This window comes from Sinocyclocheilus anshuiensis, unplaced genomic scaffold (assembly GCF_001515605.1).
Source record: "Sinocyclocheilus anshuiensis isolate Anshui unplaced genomic scaffold, SAMN03320099.WGS_v1.1 scaffold1439, whole genome shotgun sequence".
Classification (NCBI taxonomy): Eukaryota; Metazoa; Chordata; class Actinopteri; order Cypriniformes; family Cyprinidae; genus Sinocyclocheilus; species Sinocyclocheilus anshuiensis.
In genome coordinates, this window is record NW_015536537.1 from 73,437 (window position 1) to 84,420 (window position 10,984).

The window sequence follows — 10,984 nt, forward strand, 5'->3', positions numbered from 1 at the left end:
GCTACTGTTTTGTTATTAGTTTAAGTGTTTGCTATTGACTTTTCAGATGTGGAGTTTTGCGCATCGTGTGTGTGTGTGTGTGTGTGTGTGTGCGCGCGCGCGCGCGTGTGTGTGTGAGAGAGAGAGAGAGAGAGAGAGAGAGAGAGAGAGAGAGAGAGAGAGAGAGAGAGAGAGAGAGAGAGAGAGAGAGAGAGAGAGAGAGAGAGAGAGACACAGGGTCACATCACAGTGGAGTCAGCTGTCTTAACCGTGGCTTGTGTACTGCAAACACATACCAGCTTCATCACTGTCTGTCACGCGACTCTGTTACCCTTTCGGGCTTGAACTGATGGTAAATCTAATGACATTATTTACTGTCTTTACATTTATGGTTATGGTAAGGGGCGTTACATTTCTGACGAGTGCTTGCGGTGTTCGGCCAATCACAATGCACTGGGTCAGCTGGCCAATCAGAGCAGACTGTGCTTGTCGGAAGGAGGGACTTTGTAGAAAACGAAGCGTTTGAGAGAGGCGGGGCATAGAGGACCTACAATAATGTACAGTATTTGAAAAATAATGTGTTTTTTGAACATTAAAGCATGTCAACATATTCTGTTACACCAAATACACAAAATAATGATCTTTTAAAAAGCATCATATGAACCCTTTAATAGAACGATTAAAAATACGGGAGAAATACGGGAAAATATTTAAACGGGATGATAGCGGTAAATGGTAAAATACGGGAGAATTCCGGGAAAAACTGGAGGGTTGACAGGTATATCTAAACTTCTTATTGGACATGTCTGCAAAATGCTTATCCAACTCTAAAATTAGACTTTGCCAGGACTCTATAGTAACAATGCTATAATGGAAAATAAATTTAGATTAGCAAATATCCTAGTATTCTCTTTGGCCAGATTTACTTTTATGGGCTTTTAGCTTGTATTATTAGGACAGCCGAGAGAGTCAGGAGCGGTAGTGAGAGAGAGATGAGGACATGAGCCAGGCCTCAAACCTGGATCCCATGAACCAACAGATTGTACTGTCCACACCAACAGATGTGATTTTGTTTTGGTCTTTTTAGACCTTTAAATATAGTGTGAAAATAGTCATAGCTAAAGGGTCTTATCAGACGTGACAAACAATGTGCATTGGCCATTTAGCCAATACTATAACCACTATATTTTTGACTCCCACATCCCATAAATGGTGTGGATTAATTGTTAAGTTTTGTGACTGGTTCAAACTCTTTGACAGAAGACATTTTGTGTCATAGCGTCTTAAATTTGTACATCATGATGTTTGGTCACGTGACATCCAAGAACCAATGAGATTTGACCTTAGCTGATGTTTGGAATTTTTTGGATAAATTTCATGCTATCCTTGTGTCCTTTTTGGAGCTTGATTGTTTTGAACCACATTGACTTTTACAATATGGACAAAAGCAGATGAAACATTCTTCAGAATAACTAATTTTGTGTTCCACAGAAGCAAATGAGTCATACAGGTTTTGAATGACATGCGGGTGAGTAAATGATGACAGAATTTTCATTTTTTGGGTGAATTCTCCATTTAAAGCACCAATATGCACTCTTTAAGGGTAAATCAGTTATAAAGATGTACTTTCGAGGGTATTACACCAGCTTCAGCAATTCAGTTCAACAACTCAACAAGTTGAATTTTGCACATTTGGATGCCAGGATTGCTGAATTAACCAATCAGCATCCAGGACCAGAATAATGCATGGATGGATGTTTTTTTGTGTACTTTTGTGTGTGTTCACTTGCATAATTCAAACATGTAGGATCTCTTCTGCCTCTCAACTGTTTAATACACCTTTTTCACCATTAAAAAAGTGAGTCCATCGAGATAAATCCACCTCCTGAGCTTTAGCACTGTGAGAAACTTCTATTAGGCTACAGCATTTGAGCTATTGGTAGTAAAACTCAACCTAGATGCTGTACACACAAGTATACGGTCATAAACAAGATTATAAAGTAAAATTTGTGGCAATGCCGAAAGTATGCAGTTGCATTCCCAGAGTATGAAATTGCTATCAATATTATGTCTGGACTTCAAAGAATGAGAGTAGAAATGCCTCACAATCATGGAAGCCATCTGTTTAAGAAGAGTTATTTAAAGAGAGAGAGAGATGGTATAGAGGAAGGGAGAAGGGAGGGAGGAGGGTTAGAGAGAGAGAGAGAGAGAGAGAGAGAGAGAGAGTTAGAATAAATCCTTACCACATAATGATTTCAGCTCACAAATCCTGCCTCTGATATGGAGTGGAGAAGGAGCCGGGATTACAACTACAGTAATCTGAGAACCGCAACTGCACTCCACAGCCACAGATGAACACATTAACTCCAACAAAACATCAGGGGTCAGGGAAACAGAAATGGCGTACCTTTGAACGGGATATCGCTTTACAACTACAGAAGTCAAGAAAATAATTACAAACTCCAGGGAATAAGAAGCTAAAATATCTGTTGGATCGCAATCAACAGCGGGCTAAAACAAGAAGCTCCGCCTATCGGCCTGTGCCACCTGTGTGCCCTTCTAACTGCCAGTTTTTGGAGTAATCTGTGGTGTCTTTTACTGGAATAGAGGACTACATTTGAAGAATGTGTTGGAAACAAGTTAACAAGGTAAACAAAATTTGTTCTTTGGACTGAAAATAACTCGGAATTCTATTACCTATTTGTTTGTTTTGACACGGAACAACAGATCATTCAAAATTCTATTTTACACTAATGTTGTTTTTAACACAAAATTGCAAATTTATAAAAATCACTGTTTTTTTCTGGTCTGATTTGGACGCAGATAAGACACGGACAGATTTGGACCTGTCCAATGAGAGTTGAGACACATGTGTCCACCTAACCAGTGACCATCCTGGACAAGCAGCTCTATGCGCGTCTGCACCAGGACACTTGTGGACAGCCGTCTCCTGCCTCTCATTTCTCCTCTGGCATCCGCTCTTCCTCCATCTCTCCACGCCACCTCCTCTTTTCCACCCCCGCTCCCTCCATCCGTCCCACCCTCCCCTCACGAAAGATGATGTGACCTTCTGCCAAACTGCTAGAGACCATGCCACTGTCACAGTGGGCTGTTCTGTCTACACTGAAATAGAATCAAACAAGAGCCACGAGAGAGAGAAAGAAGGAGGGGGGGACGGGGGAAAAAAAGAAGAAGAAAAAAATCAGGACGAGTCACGAAGGAGAAAATGTGCTGTCGGGTGTCCGGGCTGGATGTGGTTTGCCAAAGCAGGTAACTGATCACCTTCACTTCTGGCAGGGTTGTTGCTGGCGCACACATACACGCAGATGCACTTTAAATTGGATTTTTGAAGTTGCGCACCTAGCTGTTAATTTGTGCATTTAGTGAACTGGCAATTTCATTTAGGATTTGTGCAGTGTGAAATGAATGCCAAGTGTGTTTGGGTTATGAATCATCCGGAAAGTGCCTTACTGTGTTCGGACAGGGCTGCGAAAATGTCATCTCCAGCCGGTGCACCCACAGGTTGGATGCTTGTTGAAATAGTAAAGTTTTCATTCATGTGTGATCGACACCAGAAAAAAAACCTGTAGCTTAATGCGTGCTGTTTGCTGTGATATGTCACTCTGTGGTTCCTGACTTGCAGGTATAACAAAGATCAATCACTTCTCACAGCAGATGGAGCGCGTTTCCCGTTAAAGTCGTTGTGCTGGAAAGTTAAAGTGGCAGAAATTGAATTCCGTTGAGAGGTGAACTGAGAGATCTTGGATAGGAAGCAATGACAGCTTTCAGTAATTATTGTTGGGAGCAGTTATTATGGAGCACACACTGACGCATCTGGGATTCGTCCCGCTGAAGCTGTGATAATGTGCCACTTTCGTAGTGAGAAGAGGGTGCTTCATAAGAACAAGGTGGATAATGGAAAGAGGTATTTGGGATGGCTAGAAAGAGACAAATGCTGGTCTATCAGATTCAATCACAAGTAATCTTGAACAAAATGTTCAGGGAAAGTTATTAAGAAATTGCAGTGGTGGGTGACAGTTTCCAAATTCGAAAGAGCCCGGCTAAATATAAGCTCCAGTGCAAATGGAGAAACATCATCACAATCATAATTATAAATCTTCAGTTGTCAGTCATATCAAGATGATTTTGGGAGAAAATGAATAATTAGTAAAACAGGAGATGATTAGTAAAAATCAACTGTTGTTTTCAAATATATGTGTGGAATATAGGTAGAAATGTCATTTATTAGCATTTATGTGAAAACCTGAAAGATTTTGTAGAATGACCTGATTGCCCTTGTGTCCTTGTTCTCCTTCAGAGCAGTGCTTTCAGAGTAATACTTTTTTAGAACAGTGTTTTATGACCTGAGATATGACCTGATATGATTTTACTTTTAATAATAAGAATAAACTTTGCCCTCACAGGAATAATGTCTATATTTTAGCTCATTTGATGATGAGTTTTGTATGTTGTAGTTATAAGCAAGTAGACAGGATTTAGATGTCTCTGTTAGCATATTTGCTGAGAAATGTAAGGAAGATCTGTGTAGGGTTGGCACTGCATGTGTAGTGTGTACTATGAAGGACACAGTGTACGCTGTAGGAGTGTAGAACAGTTACGTCAAGTGGCCGGCTGTTACGTCAAGACTATGAGGTGTTCTCTCTTCATTGAAGACTAAATTGCAGGCTTTGTGTCACATTCAGTATTAGCCTGTGTAGATCAGTTGTGAAATCATGTCTAATTTTCCAGTTTTTCCTTCAACCAATTAAGAAGCACTTATAGGTTACTAGATTTCTCAAGGTTAACCTGTAACCTGGAAGAGAAAGTTCCCAGTAACAAGCTAAAGCTACAATTGTTCACATTTTTTCACACAGATGAGAGAGTACAGAGTTTGCAATTTGCACTTGCCGCAACAATGCTAGAGAGGTTTTTCATTGCTAGCTGGTTGCTGGGGTGTTCTGGGTGGTTACTAAGTGGTTGTTTACTGGCCGAAGGTAAAAAAAAAAATACACTCCTAAATCTCTATGATATTTTAGATCCTAAATGTGGCTCAGTTTTCTCCTTAAGATTTGGTGTTTGTTCAGTTGTCCAGCTATTCTAACCCTTTTTAAAGCCTGACATCTAAATTAATAGACATAATTTTTTTAACCTTTAGATAAAAAAATTTAAATCCAAAAAAAATGCATATGCATTTTTTTTGTTGAATGTCATTTTTGATAAATTTGGCTTTTATGGCTCATGATATCAATGAGATCTTTATAACAGTATCGCAGACTACTTACATAAAATGCATATAAATATCAGTTGTCACTCTAGATCTACCAATAATATGTCTTAGTATGATGAATATATGTAAACAATTTGAATTCAGTTTGTATTGAGGTGGATGCAGAATTCACATTTCACATTTCAATGTACAATTCACATTTCAAAACAACTCACATTTAAATGCAAGGAAGTAGAATAAAAATGAATTGAAATCCAAAGAACTTCATATCACTCATTTTTAACTAGAAAAGCATACTTTGTCAAGACAAACTTAGTTTTTTAAGAGTTTCATATTAAATATCAAAACCCTAGAAATGACTTACAATCAGGGTTATTAACTAAAGCCATAAAAACTTGCATTAAAATGGTTTTAACTGAAATAGGGAGGGAACATTTCTCATTTTAATTTAGTGTAACTATGTACTAAAATAACTCAAACTAAAATAAAAAATAATAAAATAGACATAAAAAAAACGATTAAAATAATTTTTGAATTACTAAACCATTACTAAAATAACCCTGCTTACACTAGCATCAAGGTGGCAACGTTTGCATGAACAAGCACCACTTTTTTTCTTCATAAACCTTTTATTTTTGAGTGTAAGATTTGTTTTCTGTGCAGCAGGGTGTCAACCAGTGCAAATGGGTCAAATCAGAAGTCATTTCTAAACAGATGCTGTCTTAATCCATACTACAGCCCAACATGCAGCACATATCCACACCAAACAAACACACACCGATATTCCTCACATTAGATGTGCACAAAAACATGTTTATGTAATGCAGACACGCACATCACACACACACACACACACACACACACACACAGGTGGTAGTGCTACACCACAGGTGAAAAAGCACAGTTCAGTTACAGTGCAACTAAAACATTTCAACAGTTGATGTGAGGAATTACATTACATTCATTATGTTGTCTGAGATCACCCAATGCCACAGAGCGACATTCAATCTTTGCACAGAGACGCATGGAGTAAATGAATTACACTGGGGCAGCAGTGCTGTTCTTGCTGGCAGTTTAATGAATAGATGTGGTTTTATGAAGACGACGCTGAAAGCCATAATGGCAGTGCAGTAAATTCAATGACCGTTTGAAGTATAACTGTTCACCCAAAATTGAAGGTCTGTCCTCATTTACTCTCTCTCATGTAGTTTTAAACTCTTATGACTTTCTTTTGTGTAACTCAACAGGAGATGTTTTACAGAATGTTCACGCTGCTCTTGAGACTATATTCCACATATTCTGAATTCATACAATAGCTTTGTGTGAGGAACCAACCAAAACTTTCCACATGAAATAGTGTTTTCAAAGTGTGGACAAAAAGTCATACATGTTTGGAACAACATGAGGGTGAGTAAATGGTAACGTTTTATTTTTAGGTGAGCTGTTTCTTTAAGACTGTTCTGTTGATCAGTATTTTAGATGAGTGACTGGCACTGCTCACACCGCTTAATGAAATCTGTCTCCCAGAAACAACATCCAGCGCTGCATCACACCATACAGGACAATGCCTCGTAAGCAAGTTGTGACATTACGTGTCGCCCAGAGCTGATCAGCGTAATGAAATGTGTAAATGACTTTAAACTGACTCCATCAGCGAGGAGAACCTGATAACAACAACACACACTTAACAGTCATTCTCAAAATATGCTGACTTTGAGAATTAAAAAAAATATATATCATTTTATGTCACAAATGCAGCAAGTGTTTTCACAACCGGCTGTGTTCTGAATAGCATACTACCATTCAAAAATGCAAAATAATAATTTCAATTCCAAGAATTAAATGTGCGATGTGAAGTCATGTGAAAAAAATGTAGCTTAGTACTGTTTGAAACATTTATGTGGTAATACCTGCTGTTTCTGTTACTATTTTTTAAAATGTTTTCACCATGCAGTTTGAACTGCCAAATGCGTAAATATTTACTACACAGTATTCAGTAAGCTATTATTCCATTCTGGATACATTTGTCTTTTCTCCCTCGGAATTTGACTCTGGTTTTTTTAATTTATATTTTTTCTTTACATTTATTTTTATTTGTGTTTAGATTTATTTTTTATTTATAATAAATATGTATTTTGTTTTTATTTTTACAAGTCTGTCCTTGCACTAAAGCTTAACCACGAAATCTAGATAGAAAGAATGAAGGACTGATAGATGGATGGATGGATGGAAGAATGGGTGAAGGCATGGATAGATAGATAGATAGATAGATAGATAGATAGATAGATAGATAGATAGACAGATGGATGAAAGGCTGAATGGATAGATACACAGACAGACGGATGGATGGATAGATAAATAGAATGATGACTGGATGGATAGACAGACAGTTGAATGGATGGAGATAGATAAATACAGTAGACAGACAGACAGACAGATAAATAGATAGATAGATAGATAGATAGATAGATAGATGAAAGGCTTAATGGATAGATAGACAGACAGATGGATGGATGGATGGATAGATAGAAAGATGACTGGATGGATAGACAGACAGTCGAATGGATGGAGATAGATAAATACAGTAGATAGATAGATAGATAGATAGATAGATAGATGAAAGGCTGAATGGATAGATAGACGGATGGATGGATGGATGGATGGATAGATAAATAGAATGATGACTGGATGAATAGACAGACAGTCGAATGGATGGAGATAGATAAATACAGTAGACAGACAGACAGACAGACAGACAGATAGATAGATAGATAGATAGATAGATAGATAGATAGATGAAAGGCTTAATGGATAGATAGACAGACAGACAGACAGATGGATGGATGGATGGATGGATAGATAGAATGATGACTGGATGGATAGACAGACAGTCGAATGGATGGAGATAGATAAATACAGTACATAGATAGATAGATAAGATAGATGCATGCCTTTGCAAATGTATTTTTTTACCTTACATTTTACAAGTGGTTGTTTATTGTTCATACTTAGACAGACCCTAAAACAGGCATGAATCATGTGGCTTGTTGAGAATAGGTGTGCTATTACTTTTTAAAGTGATCAAACGTACGATATTCACCTGGAAAAAATAAAATCAAGACTTGCATTAAAGCAGGCAATATTTTTGGACTTAAAGTCAGTAAATTCATTTAGTGTTACCATATGAAACATTATTAGGTTAACATTTTTTTTTTGTAAGCAGTCACCTAACAACCATTTTGAACACCTTGGCAACATCACAGCAATACCCTGGCCACCACCGACATGTATATGTTGACTTTGATGATGATTATGATAATGAAACTCAGGAAGATCACCATCAAGCAATTCAACAATGTTGCTTTTTTTTTTTTTTACTTTGTAATTAATTAATTAATTAATTAATTTTAATTACTTACTAAGTACTAAAGGGATAGTTCACCCCAAAAAGAAATTTCTGTCATCATTTACTCACTGTCATGTTGTTCCAAACCTGTATGTGTTTCTTTCTTCTGAATATATTTTTAAGATATTTTAGAGAATGTTTTACCTGTTTTTGTCTATATGATGAAAGTCAGGTTTTTTATTCATTAGCATACACCATTTTTAATAGTTTTAGTATTCATGTTATTTTTTTCAACACTAGTCAGTACCATTGGATCCCAATGACTTTCACTGTATGGGCACAAAAAAACAGAAACACATTTTTTTGTTCCACAAAAGAAAGTCATACAGGGTTGAATTTCCCAAATGCAACTAAGTTCCGTCGTTACCAATACAGTTCAATGGAACTTGTGACGATAGTTGGCTAACAGTGCTTTTGGGAAATGCACCCTTTGTTTGTAGTGACATGAGTGTGAGTAAATCATGGCAGAAGTTTCGCTTTTAGGCAAGCTACCACTTTACGTATAGTCGTATAGAAGTATTTTTCACACTACAGATGTGACTAACAAAGCTGCATCCCTTCCCTGTGAGGAAGGTCACTGAAAGTTACTACGTTTTCAACACATGGGAGACCGAGGGGCGAATGGGTGTCAATCCACGAGCCAGATTACAAAACAAAGTGGTATATTTATACGTGGATTACTCTGTGTGTAACTGGGTTGGTGGCAGTGCGAGTTGGAAAAAAACGAGTGTTGTGTGTGAGCGGAGGGAAGCAGATACTCTGCTGTTAAAGCAGTGTAGTGACATCTGGATAAGGGGAGATTCTGTGGCGGATGCTACAATCTCAGTTTAAGGCCATTTTATCATGATCCCGCACTCCAAATAGCCCACACACACACACTTATACATATCTATCCATACATGAAAACCCAGTGGATGCTTTTGCTGTGCACCATAACCCAACATGCACTGGAGTTTAGCGTTAACAGCGGTGCCATATAAGATACATGGAGTCTACAGCTACATGTGTCAAGTAAAATGGATCATTGCCCCTGCAACACATTTTCAGTTCCAACGTAATCTGCTGCCTTTCAGATGTTATTACTGTTAAACAGCCTGGAAAAAATCCTCACTCTCACGCAAAAACAGACCAAAAAGAAAAAAGAAAAGAAAATCAGCTTCTTGTGCTAAGAAGGTTGACAGTGAGTGAGAAATGTGTTTGGAGAAAAAGATCTTGATGGATGGACTCTTTGCATCCTTCTAGGACTCTGGGTTAATAGAGATCTTTACAGAATGTCCCAGGCGCTGGTCCAGGACCAGATCCACGTCCTTTCTAATGGTCAAGATTAATGCTGATGAGAGAGAAGCCGTGTGAAGAAGGTTATTACCTTTGTTTCCTATATTGAGAGTTTAGGATAAAATTCTAATTCACAGCCGGTTGTAAAAGGGGGCAAGTGTTGATGCAGAAACCTTGTTTTTGTAAGTTTCTTTAATATTCAAGATGATATCTTGATGTACTTTGATGAATTAAACATTTGATAACAATGTATCATACTATTGGAAATATGCCTAATGTTTGAGTTACTGCTGTATTTGTTTTTAAGTGATGTTTTATTAACAAGTTTCGGGAGGAGCACGTGCAGATAATTAACACGGCCAGTAATCAGTAATTACATCATCTATCCAATCAGCACAAGAGAGAACCTCTATAAATAATCAAAGCAGCCTTACCTCCATTATCTCTAGTCTTTCAGCATTGGCACATCCAATCGCCGCAAACATGTCAGAGATCGAACTTTTTCCAGACGACAACGCGTTCGACACCATGGGTCCTCCGGCTTCTCCAGTCGCCGTTCAGCGCACCAGCGCTCCGCAGGACACCATAATTGAGCCCGCGGCTGCAACACGGGGCCGCCGGCCTTCCCGTGCTGCCGTCGCTCATACCTCCAGACACCGAGGCACGCCATCACCTTCGCCTTCCAGGCGTCAGCCACCTTCTCCAGCGTCCTCCTACGCTTCAGCCCTCTCCTCCGCCCCAGCTGCGGAGAAATGGACCGTGACAGGACTTCGCCAGGCGCTCATTAGCTCCGGCATCAATGTCCCACGACGGTCGGTCAAGGCGGATCTCCTCGCCCTCTATACTTCCCTCCAAACAGGGGCGCCTCCAAGCTCTACTCCTCCATCCAAGGCCGCGGATAAAGCGAGCCAGGGCCGCAGCGTTCCGTACTCACGGCCCGAGCTAACCACCACTCCTTCGAAGACGGGCGTCCGGTCGTTAGGCCGCAGCAAAAAGCCTTCAGCAAGCCTGGGCCGTGCCCCGGATACCGCCAGCCCCAGACCCCCTCCTCCATCCACCGAGCGTCAGCTCGCATTTCATCTCGGCGAAGTACCAGC

The 10,984-nt window shown here is 39.2% G+C and overlaps 1 protein-coding gene across 1 annotated transcript in view; it reads left to right on the forward strand.

Annotated features, from left to right (window-relative positions):
- Positions 1-2,263: 2,263 nt before the first annotated feature.
- The window catches only part of LOC107695991 (glutamate receptor ionotropic, NMDA 2C-like), a gene marked incomplete at its 3' end in the record, with an annotated part of 45,982 nt that continues 37,261 nt past the window's right edge, over positions 2,264-10,984 (forward strand). The window contains exons 1-2 of the mRNA XM_016496129.1: positions 2,264-2,627; positions 2,803-3,249. The remainder of the gene's footprint in view (positions 2,628-2,802; positions 3,250-10,984) is intronic.